Consider the following 17,063-nt stretch of genomic DNA (forward strand, 5'->3'; position numbering starts at 1 on the left):
AAAGAGTGTCATTGTTTTCAAAATGCTGCCTTACTGTAAAGGAACTGACTTGCAACATGAGTGCATATACAGTACCTGAGAAACTGCTGATATGCAAACATGATCTCAGCAGTGAAAAACAAATGTCAAGCAAATGTGCCAGCTGTATCCCACTCAGGTTTAAAACAGCCCGCTGTGGGGGGGAAAAAAAAATGCAGGGTACTTCTGGGCTATAATACTGTGAAAATGTAGCCTTTAGCACAAAACTGCAGTATACTTCCATCAAAAGCGTAGGTGAGTGATTATTTAAAATTGGGGAAATATAAGAATATATGTTCTAAACCAGTGACTCGTGTATCAATATTCTTAATCCAGGCTTCTCCATTACAGAATTGTTCTCAGCTTTAGCGTAAGGCACCAAGCTGTCAAAGAACACATTCATTCACAAAAAAACTTCCACAGACACAGACAGAACATGCATATCACACACTGACTAAACCAGGAGATAATCTTAAGCTACCAGAATGTTCTGTTAGCAGCATTAGCCATTGTGGGAACCCAGAGAAAAGCAATGTGGAAACAGGATTAATATGCAAACTCCAAGCCAGAATTTAAATCCAGTCTCCTGGAGCTGTGTGCCACTAGTGTTTTAGGCTTAATACAGTACAAATATGAACAGCTCTCTCATTTTAGTATTCTGACAGTAACCAGGCCAGGAGAGAACCTCATGAACCTTAAGCTATGTGCCAGCAATGCTAAAAACTGCACTGTTACAATACCTATGAATGTATCACATAATTTAACAGTTCTTTAAAAGGCTTCTGATTACCATCAAAACATCCTTTACTCAAGACACAAAGGTGCTTATTTTTGGAAACCTAATAAGTTAACTTTTTACATAGAGATGTTACATCACAAAGTTTGAGAAGTATGAATCTGACAATCTCATAACCTACTGTAAAGGTAGGTTAAAAAAATACAGTAAAGGGCAAAATAGCACACCTTTCCTTTGTGGGATAAACCACCACCACCAATACGGAAGTGTTCTCAGTAGTTCATACATACAAACCTATGCAATCATGTTCAAAGTCATGGGGTTCTATTGTTCATTATCCATTTTCAAACACACTTACTCTAAAACAGTGTCATGAGAGAATGAAACCTATCCCAGTAACAGAAGGTGCACGGCAGGAATCCACACTGAACAAGGTGCCAGTATCTCACAGTCTCTCTGCTGCTCACCTACATATGGCAGCACATCTGACCAATGGTAAAACATCACCAACATGTACAACATTGTAGGTAATATAATTGTTACATACATATCCGTTTTTTTTAAAAAGACAAGAATAAATGTATATATTTAAAAACAACATGCTATCTAGAAGCTTTTTTTGACTAGAATTTCAACCCACATTAATTAATTTTTACAGCCTGGGTTCAACTTTGGGTAACGTGAAAGAGTCTGTTCAGGCTGCAACAGTGTCAACAATTTGCAGTCTTTTGATGCACAGACATTCTGGCCTACACACAGCTTCTCACTACAAGGATTTATTGTCCAAGTGTAGCTGGACTTAGATTTTTATCTTATCAAATGGCTCTATTTCCATTAAATCAAACAATATTAATTGCAGATATGGGGGAAAAGATATTTTGAAAAAGTGCTGTTGAGAACGTATGTTTGTTTGTAAAATGCTTCCTGTATGTATGCACCCTCCTGTTTTACACATCCTTTATGAGCAGAACAGTAGGCTCATACAATTTCATGAAAATTTCACTGCACATCTTATCTAAACCATCAAATCTTTCCCAAGCCCTGGCACTATCCTTCAGTAAAGTCACTGGCTTTGGTTAATCAACACGAGGCCTACCACTTTTCATAATAGTACACTCCCACCTTAAGAGTCATCTACAGTAACTGAATGACTATGCCTAACTGTGTTTATGTTAAACTGGTTGCCTGTGTGTAGTTGAGGGAGAATGATAATCAGTATTGTCCTTATGCATGGTTGTATTAACATAAATCCAAATCAATGCAACTTAATTTTTTAAATCAATTAAATATAAAGTAAATTAAATACATTAAATATAAAGTGAGGAAATCTACTTTCACAAAAATGTTCTGACAAATGAAATACCAACAAGAGTTTGTACATTGTCTGAAAGTAGGTCAAATGAAGCGTTGCTGTTGAAAAGCATTTAGGAGGTCTCCTTCTCACATATCCAGTCTTACATTTGTATCTTTCTTTGGTACAGGTCTCCATTTTGTTTGGTTTCCACTAGTCCAGTATTGAAAGCTTTCACCTTCAACCAGAATCCGCAGGGGACCTAATTTTTCCTTGAAAGCAACACCTCTGCTAAAGTGGACTGTCATTGTGATGAAGAATGCCCAACAGGGGGCTTTCTAATTAGCACAATGTATTGTAACTCTCATGAATTATAGGCCTAACTTTCCAACAAACAGAAGCACAAAGGTCAGTACTGCAACTGTTTCATAATATGATGAGCAAACAGGCAATATGCTATGGAGATCAGATAGAAGTTACTCAACTTCCCATCCTGAAACAGTCAGTCTGGCTCTGGAATTAGCTTTGTGGCATAAAAGACAAGCTATTTTAAAAGCAGCACTTTAATCTGACGGTAACTTAACATTTTTTCAATGCGCATTACAACTCTGAGTAGTGGTGAACTACCAGTCCAGGTTGGAAAAGCATTAATCCAGGTTTCAGTGTGCCCACAAAGCAATATGGGCAGTTCCAAGTTAAAATGCAAAGCAGTATGAAGGAGGTCATAACATACACAGAGCAACAGATCTATTATTAGGTTTCTGTAGTTCCTAGAACCACAACAAAATTGTCCTGCCTTTAATGAAACTCTTTTCTGACATCATGAAGCAGGAGCTGACCAAAAATGCACACAAAATCACATTTTAAGGAGGGAGGGGGAGGGAAAAAAAACCCAAAAAAAAACTCTTTGTTATTCACAAAAATGCATACAAAATTCTCTAAGCCTGGAGGAAAACAAAACATTTAAGTGCCTCAATTAGGGACATTTTTTCAGCTGTTATTGAAGAATGTGGAATTGCCTTTGTGCATGCAGTCCCTGATCTATGATGTCAAAGGGTAACTTAAAAGCTGATAGGTTGAAGGTAACTATCCTGGATCAAAAACTCTTAGGTTGTTCGAAGAACAAGAGAAACGGGACAATATCTGATCAAGTCACGTGGAAACATTCAGAATGTTAAACTTCTGCATACAACAATTATTTTTTCTCACACTTTACTGTACAATTTTATTTTCAAATATTGAGACAATAATTACTGGCAGATCACCCAGTGATCCTTTTTTAAATTGATGTGTCTATTTATTTACAAAATACACAGGTCTAGAGTTTTGGACACTAACTTGGCCTCTGCACTTTGTGCATGGAGCTTTCTCCAGGATCTCTGGTTTTCTCTCACCTTCCCCAAAGGTAAACAGGTTTGGTAAAATGGCTAAATCTGTATAAATGAGAGTCATGATCAGTTTGGGTTCCTACCTGGCACACTGTACCGCAGAAATATGTCCTCTCTCGAAGATCTTAAAGTTAATTAAGCAAGTTGAAAAATGGATGGATGGAGTCTTCACACATTCACCCCACTTACAACTCTTATGCAGCTTGTACAGTGTGTCTTTTATACAAGTAGTGTGAACCAAATTAAAGAATAAAACATGATTAGTATGCGGCTTGGTAAAAAGAGGTGAATTATAACCCCTGTTAATCTATTTGTGTGGAAGTGGTTTTGCACTACGAAAAACTAGGGAGGTTCCTGGTAAAGAATTTCCTCAACCATAATATGTCCACTTGATTTATCAGTGTACACAGAGAAATAAATACAGGGAGGCCCTCATGGAATCATACTGCAGGAACCTCTGACAATGAGGCTGGTTTCACAGAAAAGCTCAACAGTGCTCTGCTCAACTGTTACTAGATAATTGAGAGATGGAACTCCAAGTAAATGAAGCCTTAATATTTTACCAGTTTGTGCATGCTAGTTGCATGCTTTGAATGTAAACATTTCACAATAATCTGCTTGTCAGGCTTTATTTTTTGATCACACACACCAGCATATTATTTGAGTAGGGGAGCATTTGCCACTTGAATATTTTCATTGTGATTTAGTGAAGTCCTTTCCATTCCACAAATGACAGCTGAAAACACATTAAGCTGTTTGCAATGGATAAATGTTGCTCTTGATTTAGCCATGTTCACCTGTTCTTCACCATATTAGGTAACTGATAAAAACAATCAAAGGCCATCGTGTCCTATGCCTTTCTATGTAATGGGAGGAAGGTTAGGTCAGTCCAGAAAACTGTATTTCAAGGCCTTTTTGAACACTCACTCCAATTTGGATTGTATCTTATCTTTTTTAAACCAAGTTCTAAAGTAGGCAGACTGCAAACTTCAAAATGTAGCTACCTATAGGCAACCAAAAATATAAAATAATCTACAAAGAAGGACTGTTACAGTATAGAATTAAAAACAAAATTACTCGCTTGCTGTTAGTAGTTTATGGTTTAGTTTAGTCTGAAATTTAATCTAGTAAATACAGAAAAATAAAAAATTTGACCAGAAAAAGTGGTGAAATCATAACCAAGAATTATCCTTTAATGAACAGACAAGTTACAATGAAAATCTGCACCCACTCCCACCCTCCAAGGGCTGAGCTGAGCAACCTGCCTAAACTGATCATGCAAAAGGGTAAGAAGTCCTCAATCTGTTCAAACAGAAAACGTTAAGGTAAGCAGCTATCCACGACAGGTCCAAGAAGGTGGACAAACTCAAATCCAGTTACTTGTCCTCCCAACCATGGATCATTTTAAATAGTTTGAGAAGCAGGAAGGCACATCATTTTACCATAAATGCTGTTTGTGTTATGAATGGGATTCAATTCTTCTGAACATCCCAGTCTCTTTTTTTACCCAGATGTTAACAATAGTTATTTACTAATGTGCAATCAGACAAAACAGGGCAATACCAGTGTAGAACCTAATCAGAGACAATCTGGTCAGCGCGGGAGCAGCTCTAATGCTGCTGTGGACCAGTGTATATACTGATGTAAAAGACAGGATGTAAGACAGACAAGACAAATGTACTGTGGAACACAGGAAGGGCCTTTTTAGTTCAGTTACAATTTTTCGGGAGTTTCTTAATTTTATATGCCTCTTCGCTTTTAATAAAAATACAACATTGTATATTGCACCTTTCCCATCATTTTTGGAATTTTAGTGTAATATCACAATCAGCTCTCCATTGCTCTGTTATACATCCAAAGGTGAGAGAGGACTAAACTGTTAGGCTGTGACACAAAGCTCTTTTGTCATCAAATTAGTTAAAAAATAACTTTTGTATCATTTAAGTCATGGTTGTTTCTTCGCCAACACGGTACATATGTATTTGCCATGCAAAATTGTGTAAAGTTAATTTTTTAAAAATATCTTGCCCGTACTGGTGTTTTACATTGGAGGTAATGCGGCATGAAACAACCAAACATAAAATCCTAAGGACTTACCAAATATGTCATTAAGTTTTGATAAAACAAAACATGCCTTCAATGTTTCTGATGGATGTTTGTGGCAACAAAAGGGATCTGGAAATATTTTACTGCATACTCCTAGTACTATTTTTCTTGAGGTGAGAATATGTTTCTATTCGTTTGTCTGCAGTTCTCACATATATATATATATGGAAGTAAATCAAAATAAAACCAACTACATTGCATGAACAGTTTACTGCAACTTTGTCTTTCGAAAGGAAACCGTTTCCTGGTTATTGCGGAAGATTACAAGTGGTGAGGTCTGCTTTTAAAATGGCGGAATGTCACAATATTGGTGTTTTTTGTTCAAAAATGACATGCAGAAGTTATTTTACAATGTGTGGGTAAACACAAGACATGATCAATACTCAACTGTCTTGGCTTGAAAAAGTGACATATTTGGAAATTTTAAGGCTTTTGTAAAACGCAGTATGGACATTTTGAAAAACATGTAGAAAACAACTTTGTATATAAATGCATTTGCCTTACAATCTATGTGAAGAAATAACTAACTTAAAACATACCGAACTTATCCTTTAAAAACTTGTAAAAGCTAGTTGTTTATTTGACACAGTCAACTGTGAGCTTGTTACAAAGTACAAAAACTTTAAAAAGTAAGTCTTTAGCTGACTGTTCACAAGCCATTTAGTGTTCTGATTTATCTTAGTACAGGTAAAGCAGCTTTATATCACCAAGGGGCCTTACGTACAGTTAGGTCCATAAACATTTAGACAGAGACAACTTTTTTCTAATTTTGGTTCTGTACATTACCACAATGAATTTTAAATGAAACAACTCAGATGCAGTTGAAGTGCAGCTTTTCAGCTTTAATTCAGTGGGGTGAACAAAACAATTGCATAAAAATGTGAGGCAACTAAAGCATTTTTTTTAACACAATCCCTTCATTTCAGGGGCTCAAAAGTAATTGGACAATTGACTGAAAGGCTATTTCATGGGCAGGTGTGGGCAAGTCCGTCGTTACGTCATTATCAATTAAGCAGATAAAAGGCCTGGAGTTGATTTGAGGTGTGGTGCTTGCATGTGGAAGATTTTGCTGTGAACAGACAACATGCGGTCAAAGGAGCTCTCCATGCAGATGAAAGAAGCCACCCTTAAGCTGCGAAAACAGAAAAAACCCATCTGAGAAATTGCTACAATATTACGAGTGGCAAAATCTACAGTTTGGTACATCCTGAGAAAGAAAGCAAGCACTGGTGAACTCAGCAACGCAAAAAGACCTGGACGTCCACGGAAGATAACAGTGGTGGATGATCGCAGAATCATTTCCATGGTGAAGAGAAACCCCTTCACAACAGCCAACCAAGTGAACAACACTCTCCAGGGGGTAGGCGTATTTATATCCAAGTCTACCATAAAGAGAAAACTGCATGAAAGTAAATACAGAGGGTGCACTGCAAGGTGCAAGCCACTCATAAGCCCCAAGAATAGAAAGGCTAGATTGGACTTTGCTAAAGAGCATCTAAAAAAGCCAGCACAGTTCTGGAAAAACATTCTTTGGACAGATGAAACCAAGATCAACCTCAACCAGAATGATGGCAAGAAAAAAGTATGGAGAAGGTGTGGAACAGCTCATTATCCGAAGAATACCACATCATCTGTAAAACACGGTGGAGGCAGTGTGATGGCTTGGGTGTGCATGGCTGCCAGTGGCACTGGGACACTAGTGTTTATTGATGATGTGACACAGGACAGAAGCAGCCGAATGAATTCTGAGGTGTTCAGAGACATACTGTCTGCTCAAATCCAGCTAAATGCAGTCAAATTGATTGGGCAGCATTTCATGATACAGATGGACAATGACCCAAAACATACAGCCAAAGCAACCCAGGAGTTTATTAAAGCAAAAAAGTGGAAAATTCTTGAATGGCCAAGTCAGTCACCTGATCGTAACCCAATTGAGCATGCATTTCACTTGTTGAAGACTAAACTTCAGACAGAAAGGCCCATAAACAAACAGCAACTGAAAGCCGCTGCAGTAAAGGCCTGGCAGAGCATTAAAAAGGAGGAAACCCAGCATCTGGTGATATCCATGAGTTCAAGACTTCAGGCTGCCATTGTCAGCAAAGGGTTTTCAACCAAGTATTAGAAATGAACATTTTATTTCCAGTTATTTAATTTGTCCAATTACTTTTGAGCCCCTGAAATGAAGGGATTGTGTTAAAAAAATGCTTTAGTTGCCTCACATTTTTATGCAATCGTTTTGTTCACCTCACTGAATTAAAGCTGAAAGTCTGCACTTCAACTGCATCTGAGTTGTTTCATTTAAAAATCATTGTGGTAATTTACAGAACCAAAATTAGAAAAAAGTTGTCTCTGTCCAAATATTTATGGACCTAACTGTATAAACGGTGCGTACGCACAAAAATGCTGCGTACGAACATTTCCACGCTCAAATTGCGATGTATAAAACCTAAACTTGGCATAAAGCCACGCACATTTTCACGGTAGCTCCAACCCTGGCGTATGCAAGTTCTCTGCTCAGTTTTGCAAACTAGCAGCACCCAGCGTCAAAGCAGTGCTACTGTTCCTGTGTGGTTACCCTTTCTTTTTTAGATCCACATCCCTGACGCGGCTTTATCATATACACTGAAACTAACAGTATATTGTTTATTAGTTTAAGGCATTTGATTGTAATTAACCTGTAACAATATAATGGTCCAGGGAATAGCCAAAGTATTCCAAATACCATAGCTGCTTTAGCGTTGTTACTCTCACTGCACCTTTTTCTTCTTTCAGCTGCTCCCGTTAGGGGTTGCCACAGCAGATCATCTTTTTCCATATTACTCTCACTGCACCACTTGGAGTATTTAAATCACTATATCTGAGTGGGGAATCACAGATCTACAGCAGCTGATCGTAAACAGAATTATCGGTATACAGCATCAAGCACAAACTGCCTCAGCCATGCTGTCTACTGAACTGCTCTCACACGGCAAACGCTTCAAAGCCTTTCCTGTACGGACCTCACAGTTCAGAAACAGTTTCAGAAACTATAAACGCGCTCAATCAGTCCATCAAGTGCTCCTTGTAGAACTGTTTGTACTTATAAGTACAATTATCTCACTGTAAACTTGCGATACAGTTATAATATTGCACAACCTGAGCCACTTTATAAAGCGTGCACTTACATGCAGCAAAATATGTTGATTATACAGATAAAACTTTAACTTCATTTAAATAATCTATATTGTTAATAATTAAACATGTGAGGACACTGTATCGCTGCGCTAGCAAGGATCTGGCGCTCAATTCACGGATTGTTCCTGCCTCGCGCTGTATTCTTGCTGTTGCTGGCGTGACACTAGATGGATAGAATAATTAAACACGTACTACGAATATATTTCAATGTTCCTTAAAAGTTTTGAAGAATCGGCGTTCTAAGCTTACAGATGGCTTAACGTCTATTACAGAGAGGATTGTGTGGCGATTGGGTATCTGGAGAAAGAAAAGTAATGACAGAAATTGGGGGTTAGTACATTTGAAAGAGACAGTACTGCTACAATAAAGTATTTTATCAAAGGTCGCGCATGGCGCAGCAAGCATCTTGCGTGAGACACGAACAATCACTGCGCCACTGTGTTTCCATGTTTAATAACATGCTTTACTGTAACTCCTATCTTCATGAAAATGATATCACGTATACATCTCAGTATTTTAATTATTCAGAGAGCTGTAATATTACGAATGTAATGGATTCTGTGTCCTGTCGGAGGAAGAGCATATAGAAGATCAAATACAAAACAAAGCATTAAACGTGCTACTTTAGTTACGATGGGATTTGAGAAACTAGTAAATGAAACGATTTTAAGATAAAGTTTATGATGTTCTACTTTAATGACAAAATAAACTACGTGATTAAAGTGGAAATTTCGAGATTAAAGTTGACATTTCGTGCTTTTTTCCCCACTGTGTGCCTATTTTTTTTCCTCTGTACCCTAATAATCTTTTATATGACACTCAGACGGTGGGCTACGACTCAGATTTTCACGGTGACTTTGATATGTGACAACTTTTTTATTTTGGGCACTGTGCAACTTTGTGAACTTCAGCTTTCGAGTTTCTCCGACACGCTATGTCACTCGATCAACTTCCTTTTGTTATTCATACCAATGTTTACACCAACAAATAGTACGATTTTCCTTGCCTCAACTTGGCATTTGCTGAAATTCTTCTATTTTCCCCGTGCTTTTGCCAATGCCTTTTCACAGAAGGCTGCGCTTAAGGGCTATTTATATTGATTTGCATATTCAAAGAGGCGTAATTCTGGAAGGACTTGGAGCGGGACAGCAGGCGCATGCACGTGCATTACTTTTCATGCTGACCAGGATTTATGTAGCGGAAGAACGTGGAAGTTGGCGTTCGCACAGATTTATGCATCTGGATTTTTTTGTGCATAAGAACATTTCCGCTTTTGTCCATGTGCCATATTATAGTGTGAATTCTACGCATGGCGTTATGCATGAGGCCCCAGGTCTTTAAGATATCTAACGCTGTGTGGACCCTGTTGTAAAAGTTCAAGTGAAGAACTTTTCGTGAAAACCACCATCTTTGCCCTGTAGTCCTTTACCATGTCTGTGGTGAAGAATTGTCTTTTTCAGCATATTATGGCTCTTTGCAATATCCACTGCAGCACTGTATGTAAAAATGTACCTTTTTTCTGACAGTAATAGTCCTCTTGAAATCAGACGTCTTTTACCAGACTAAGCTCGGGCATGTGCACAAAGCTTAAGCCAGAAAAAGCAGATCTTTTAGCTAGTTAAACCCCAAGGTGTTCAGAGGGATTACAGTGTATCCAGCTCCAAAATGTTTAAGGAGAATACCATCAAATCCCAAAGAAAGTGCTTTTGATCACCAAAAAAAATGCCAGGTTCAATTTCCTAGCTCCCAAGAGAGGAAGGTGTGATCTCTGCTGATTGGATCTGTTCTTTTAGTAGAGAATGACTTATGTGCCACTAAAGATGAACCAAAATGGGTAAAAGCCCACGTTGCTCTGGGCATAATGCATACAATCTATATCATACAGCTTCCACGTAATGGCATGATAGTACCTAGTTTACCATTATAACTTCAAAGTGTTTTGCCCCCGATTCAGAGATGTCTAGAACAATTATTATTTTCTTTCCAACCTCTAATTCCCTCCCACATTTCAAACTCAAAAGGGTAGCAGTTTCACTCAGAGGTATTAAAAATAAAAGAAATCACATTCAGATTAGAAAAAAAACTTGCAAACCTTAGTTGGAGACACTTGTTCTTGTGTCTGTAATAGAAGTATCTAATCATAGTCCTGGAGGGTTACAGGCTTTCACAGAAGCTAATCTCTTTATTGTGTAAGCATCATGAAAACAGTAAATATCAACAGATGCCTAGTATTTTAAACAATCTAGATTCAAATCCCATCCTGTATTTGCATTTTTTTTCGTTTTTTTTTTTTTTTTGTAGGCATTCTTGCTTTTCCTTCAAATTCGAGATTTTTAGTTGACTGGTGCAGCTAATTTAGCCTGGCATATGAAAGTGTGTGTTTATAAGTTTCCTCTGCAATGGACTACCATGACATCCAGCTTTGATTCTTCCCTGTATTCTACAATCGATAGGACAGGCCACAGCCTTACCACAACTTTGTATTCTGGGACATGAAAGAATAAACAATTCTAAATCAGAAGTTGATTCCTGCTTTTTAAAACACCCATTTAGGAGTTACAAGCCATTTACAACAATCTGCTTTATTGTTGTATTTTAAGTATACAAAATGACATATGTTGCCAACCCTTTAGTATTCTTCATATTTATACTTATAAATGAAACAGAAGACAGTCTGCACTGACAGGTTTGACTATGACTCCACTGTTTCAGTGCAGGCCCCTGTGATCCAAGGTAAAGATTTTTTTAATACTATATGTAGTCAAACTAGCCCTCTCTCAGTGATAATGCCTTTGCATACTCTGCAAAGAATTTTCTGGTGACTAAAAATCAGAAAATCAAAGAGTTACTAGATACATTATCCTTGTGACTATGTACTTGCTTCTTGTTTCCATTTTGTGAGTGTGGCCAATCTTAATGCACCCAACTGAAGAACAGTGTATAGTTATTTAAAATACTGAATCGCCAAGCAGACCTGGTAGATATTATTTATTTTTATTTCATGTACTGGGACACCACAAGCAATGCCAAAATTCATCATGAATCACTAACAATTCACCATCAACAACAAGTAGCTACTGGAATACTCAGAAGGATCGGTACATACTCTAACATGAAGATCAATAACTGAGGTCCTTCCTAGGCCATAGAAGGCAGACAAATATCTGCCCTGACTAAGGTGGGCTTCTTCGAGGGTCCTGGTGAGAACCACTTTCTCTAAGACAGACTAATTTCTGTAGACTGCAAAGTGAATTGTGAATGCAGAGCTATAAACATTTAAGATCATTCTGGTAATTAAAAGGATTTACTTTTATTTGAGAGTGTCTAATGATGATTTGTAAACAAAAAAGTGACATGAAGATAGACGGAATGCTAAAGTCGACTGTATTATGTACATAAATGATACTCTTTCAAAAAGTAAAAAATGCAAAAATCACGTATTTCATTACATATATAAATATAGGTGAGCAACTAATTTAAAAAATATCGTACATGTTTTACATTAACTTTGCTGGCCTCACACATTCCAGTAATGTTCACTTGAATTCAACTTACACTACACTTGAATTTTCATCTGCAAATGATTTGCTAGTTCTTTTTAGCGTTATTTCAGCTTATTACTGTATACGAAAGACTTAAATACAAAAATGGAATGAAAATAGCTGTCCCCCAGCCCAGTTCAATAAAGGCTGCCTACCTTCTTACAACATTCTGGCAAAAGAAGGACATTTAAAACTCCAGTCTCAAATAAAGCGACAAACCCTGCATTACGTCAAACAGGAAGCAATGCAGAACAGCACAGAACATTCCTTCATGACGGCGTTGGGGGGGCATAGGCTTTTAAAAGAAGAAGAAGAAAAAAAAACAGGGTTGCAATAAAGGCCTTTTTTAATATACATTTTAACGGATTCCAACTGTTTTCCACCAGATTAAGACTTATTCTGCAATTTTCTGTGCCACAATGGTTTAACAGTCTGGGATAAAACAGTAAGACCCATTGACTCTACAATCAAAACATCATTAAATCCAGTTACTCCATCAAAAATGTTCATATATCGTAACTTTTTGCTCTCACTTTTCAACTGGCTACCGGTGTGAATGCAGAGAATAAATTTCCTCTTCCTTCTAAAACAAATAAACAGACAATTCAACAGATGAATACTGCTCCCAGTCAAGTGAAAAAAATAGTATGAGATGTTCTTTGCTAATTTTGAAAGAAGTTTCTTTTCAGATATGAAATTAAACTAAAGACAGTTAATTTAGTAAATGTCATATCAAATCAATGTAGTACCACTTTTTTTTGCTAATGAATCTTATATATGTCCAAGTACTGAATTTCTATCTCTGCAATTCTTTACTATTAATGAAATGGCAAAAAATATATTTTGAAATAAAAGCACAGAAGCTGGGAAGATGTTCTAATGAACACATACTACATTACTATAAAATTAAAATATGCTGCTTAATTAATTTTTTCACTGTATGGCTGGGTAGTTCAAAACTGTTATGGAGGTGTTAAGAGGTGGGATACTCCTTTGGTGCAGATGGCATATTTAAGTATGGCACAGAGTTAAGGAGTGGTACAATGAAGGCACCTGCCTGGAAGTTAAAATGACTACAATTATGGGCTACAAGACTATTCTTTTAGCTCAACTGACTATAGCAGAGCAAGAGGGTCAGAGTCCCATCTAGGGACTGACCCAAGGCCAATGTGGCATAAATACTGTACTTATTATATTTTATTGTATCACAGTATGTAGTACTAGGGTGTTGTACCGTGTTAGCCATTATGAATGTAGTGAGAAGTCAAGCAAAAGGACACCTTTTACATCTTGCCTGAAGAATGGGCCTGAGATGCCTCGAAAGCTTGCATATTGTAATCTGTTTAGTTAGTTAGAAATTCAAGTATGTTTAACTGGGATTTTTTCCATGAAAGAAAAACAATGTATTCTTGCAAATTGGAAAAAGTTTCTAGAGATCCTTTGAGAATTAACTCATGCTAAGGTTAATAAAATCTTTGCCAAAGGGACATTTACCAATATTGACACAGAGGGAGTGAAAGCTAATGACATCTGCCGTTTATGTTATTTACAATATAATTAAACTCCTTTTAGATTTTTGATTTCTTTAACATATTTTTTGTACAATAGTAAAACAAAAATGAAACACAATGAACTAATGCTGTCCCGTTTTATTAAAAATACATATTTACAAAATATCTTTATGATATTCTTTCTCACATGTCTGACAGAGGCATTTACAGCAAATTAAAACAAGAAAAATTAAACAATGAAATATATATACTATACTATATACTAATATACTGTACATAATAATAATAATTTTTTGCATTTATATAGCGCTTTTCTCACTACTCAAAGCGCTCAGCAATTGCAGGTTAAGGGCCTTGCTCAAGGGCCCAACAGAGCAGAGTCCCTTTTGGCATTGATGGGACATACATAGCCTTAAATACAATCCAACATTTTTCAGAACTCTCCCAAAAGATGGGATACACAATACACCTTTGCAATTTTTGCTGAAGAGTAAAATTAACATAATACTGGGTTATTTTGGACAGTGTCGCTAAAGAGCTATTTAATTCAATGTCAAGTCTGCAGACCCTAAAACTGGATTAAGCAGGTTCTGAAAATGGATGTGCCCCAAACCTGGTACCAGGGTGTGTGTATTACCTGTTTATGCCCAAAACACCAAACGCATGCTGCACAGTTTATGTGGCAGTTCCAAACTGCAGCAATATGAGAGGGTGTCTGGCTGTGTGTCGTTCCTCCATCCAGGATCGGTTCCTGTTTTGCGCCATATTTTCCATCACAGTAAGGCTAAACCAGTGTGACACTAAATTGTATTAAGTGGGTTGGACAATGGTTAATTGTCCCACGAAGAAAACAAACTCAAACATCTCCGGTGATTTCTCAGCATTAAAGCCATTTTGTTATAAAAAATAAATACTTGAATGCCTGCACTGACAGCATAAGCCACGGCGGAAGGATCCAGAGTAGAAATGTAGACGCTCAGACGCCGCGTTTTAAATAGGCGCAGGACAATTCAACCGCTAGACGGAGCGCCCCCTTTCTTCGAATAAAGGAACTGACATATTAGGGAGTGGGTGAAGGAAACGTAAAACCCCTAAGTGGCAGTTGCTGGCTAGGTTTCAGATCGATGCCGCGATTTAAAATTTTAGCGCATATTTCGTTTTTAACCTTACGCTTACTATTAAAATGGATACAAAGCCTTAATCTGAAACAACGAGCAAAAACACATCAATCTCATTTTGATTTGGAACTTTTAAAGTATGAGCAAACGTAACATCACTAACACGTTTTAGAAATGTGAAAACTCTTCGTTTTGCTTACGCAAAGTTCCAAATAAGTTTTTGTAGCCTTTCTCAATAAAAGCACCAAAAAATACTTTGTCTGAATCTATAAGAAAAGTCTGAACAGAACTTGTTGCAGCGTCCTCCATTACTCATTTTAAATGACATCCTGTTAAAAATGTATAAGCGTTCCTTTTTAGACATATTAACAAGCACCAGGTCAAAAGGCAGTCTTTACCACTGGTTAAGCGGCGTTTGATTTACTGGATTCAACTCAAATACATTTCAAAGCGGTCGTGATGGCTAACTTGTCTAAACCAGAGTTTACAAGTCATGCGCTTACAAAGTTTTCCCAGAAACATAACTGAGTCAGATAACCACCGCAAACGAAACGGGGAGGAATTTACACGTACGCCGCAGAAATGTGTCTCAACAGCGCAAAGCAGTTACGGAGCTGCCGGGTCCCCATAATCTTACTCGCTTTGCTGCTACATTCTTTCCCACGGCTTATGAACACCATGCTGCCCAGAAACTACTGACGGAAACATGGAGTGATGGGGCAGTTTCAAAAGAAACTTAGTTTCACATCTTACCAAGTTCAAAACTTTAGCTCACAGTTATACATCGGGGAAAAGCCCATCTGTGTTAACATCAGAAACTTTCACAAACACATATATTGCTTCTCAAGAAGTTAAAGTACTCACCTAGAACTCTGGTGTCACTCCGGTCAGGTCTCCGCTTCTTACTCGCACTTTACACAGCCTGTTTCCAACGGTTAACAGAAGAATCTAAAGTGCTTCTTGCGATCTGTCCCAGAGCCGGCCAACAATGAGGTGTGGCTCTGCATCGAGGAAACGAACTGTGCCGGCGTAACCGAAAGGGGAGCTAGCGCCCCTATTGTTGAGGGAAAGGAATTGCAGCTATAAAATAACTATGGCACTGTGCAACTGATGACCAAAAAGAAAACTATTCCTGCCTCAATGAACCGTTCCTTCGTCATTCACAAAAACGTATGCAAAACCCCCTAAATTTGAATGAAAAGAAATCTGTCATCGTTTAAATTGATTTCTTATTCAGATTTTTTAATACTTTATTATGGTATATACAATTATGTGTCTTTGTACATGCCTTTGTAATTTATGATGTCAGAAGCTACTTTCGGTTGAATGCAAATCATATGCCCAGAAAAACGATTTTTATGTACTTCCAGGAATCAAACAAGCCACAGTAAATCAAATAGATATACTCCATTGTTGTGGAATGCAGGAGCCATTCACACCAGGCCAATTCAAAGTTGACAATCAACCTAACATGTGCATAGTTGGGATGTGTGTGTATCCAGTAATAACTAAAAGGTTAAAACATACAGCCATTGTATTTTTCAAAACTGTCTATTCTAGGGGCTGAAGCACATACCTGCAGCATTGCTTGTGACACAGAGACAAATCCTGGAGGAGGCACTAGTGCATCTCAGGAACCATTTATTCACACTTCTGCACTCAAAAACAGGACCAATTCAAATGAGGAGGAAAATAAGATGAAAAATCCAGACAGACAAATAAAGCAGGGGTTCCCAGTTGAGGGTAAATTTATTTCCAGGCAATAAATTTCACCTACTCAGGGAGTATATTTTCTTTAAAAAGCTGCAGTCATAAACATCTTCATTAGTTCCCAAAGACAACATTAAATTTGCTCTTTCAATAACTGCAGAAAGAATATCCAAAATCTTAGGCGAAAAGCAAAAACAAGAGTCTCACTAATTGTTATGTTCTCATCGACTCAGTGTGTTTCATTCTGGTATGTCGGTATTTGCTCATCATTAGTTATTTTTAAATAAACAAAATATTGTTATTATATGCTATTATTATTATTATTATTGGAAATTAATATAAAAATGTTAAAAATTGGGCGGCACGGTGGCACAGTGGGTAGCACTGCTGCCTTGCAGTTAGGAGACCCGGATTCGCTTCCCGGGTCCTCCCTGCATGGAGTTTGCATGTTCTCCCCGTGTGTGCGTAG

The 17,063-nt window shown here is 37.5% G+C and overlaps 1 protein-coding gene across 2 annotated transcripts in view; it reads right to left on the bottom strand.

Annotated features, from left to right (window-relative positions):
* Positions 1–15,920, bottom strand: part of cdc42se1 (CDC42 small effector 1) — a 99,466-nt gene extending 83,546 nt beyond the window's left edge. For both annotated transcript variants that reach the window (XM_028793953.2, XM_051922792.1), the window contains exon 1: positions 15,749–15,920. The gene's annotated coding sequence lies outside the window, so the exon portion shown is untranslated. The remainder of the gene's footprint in view (positions 1–15,748) is intronic.
* Positions 15,921–17,063: the final 1,143 nt, after the last annotated feature.

This window comes from Erpetoichthys calabaricus, chromosome 2 (assembly GCF_900747795.2).
Source record: "Erpetoichthys calabaricus chromosome 2, fErpCal1.3, whole genome shotgun sequence".
Taxonomy (NCBI): domain Eukaryota; kingdom Metazoa; phylum Chordata; class Cladistia; order Polypteriformes; family Polypteridae; genus Erpetoichthys; species Erpetoichthys calabaricus.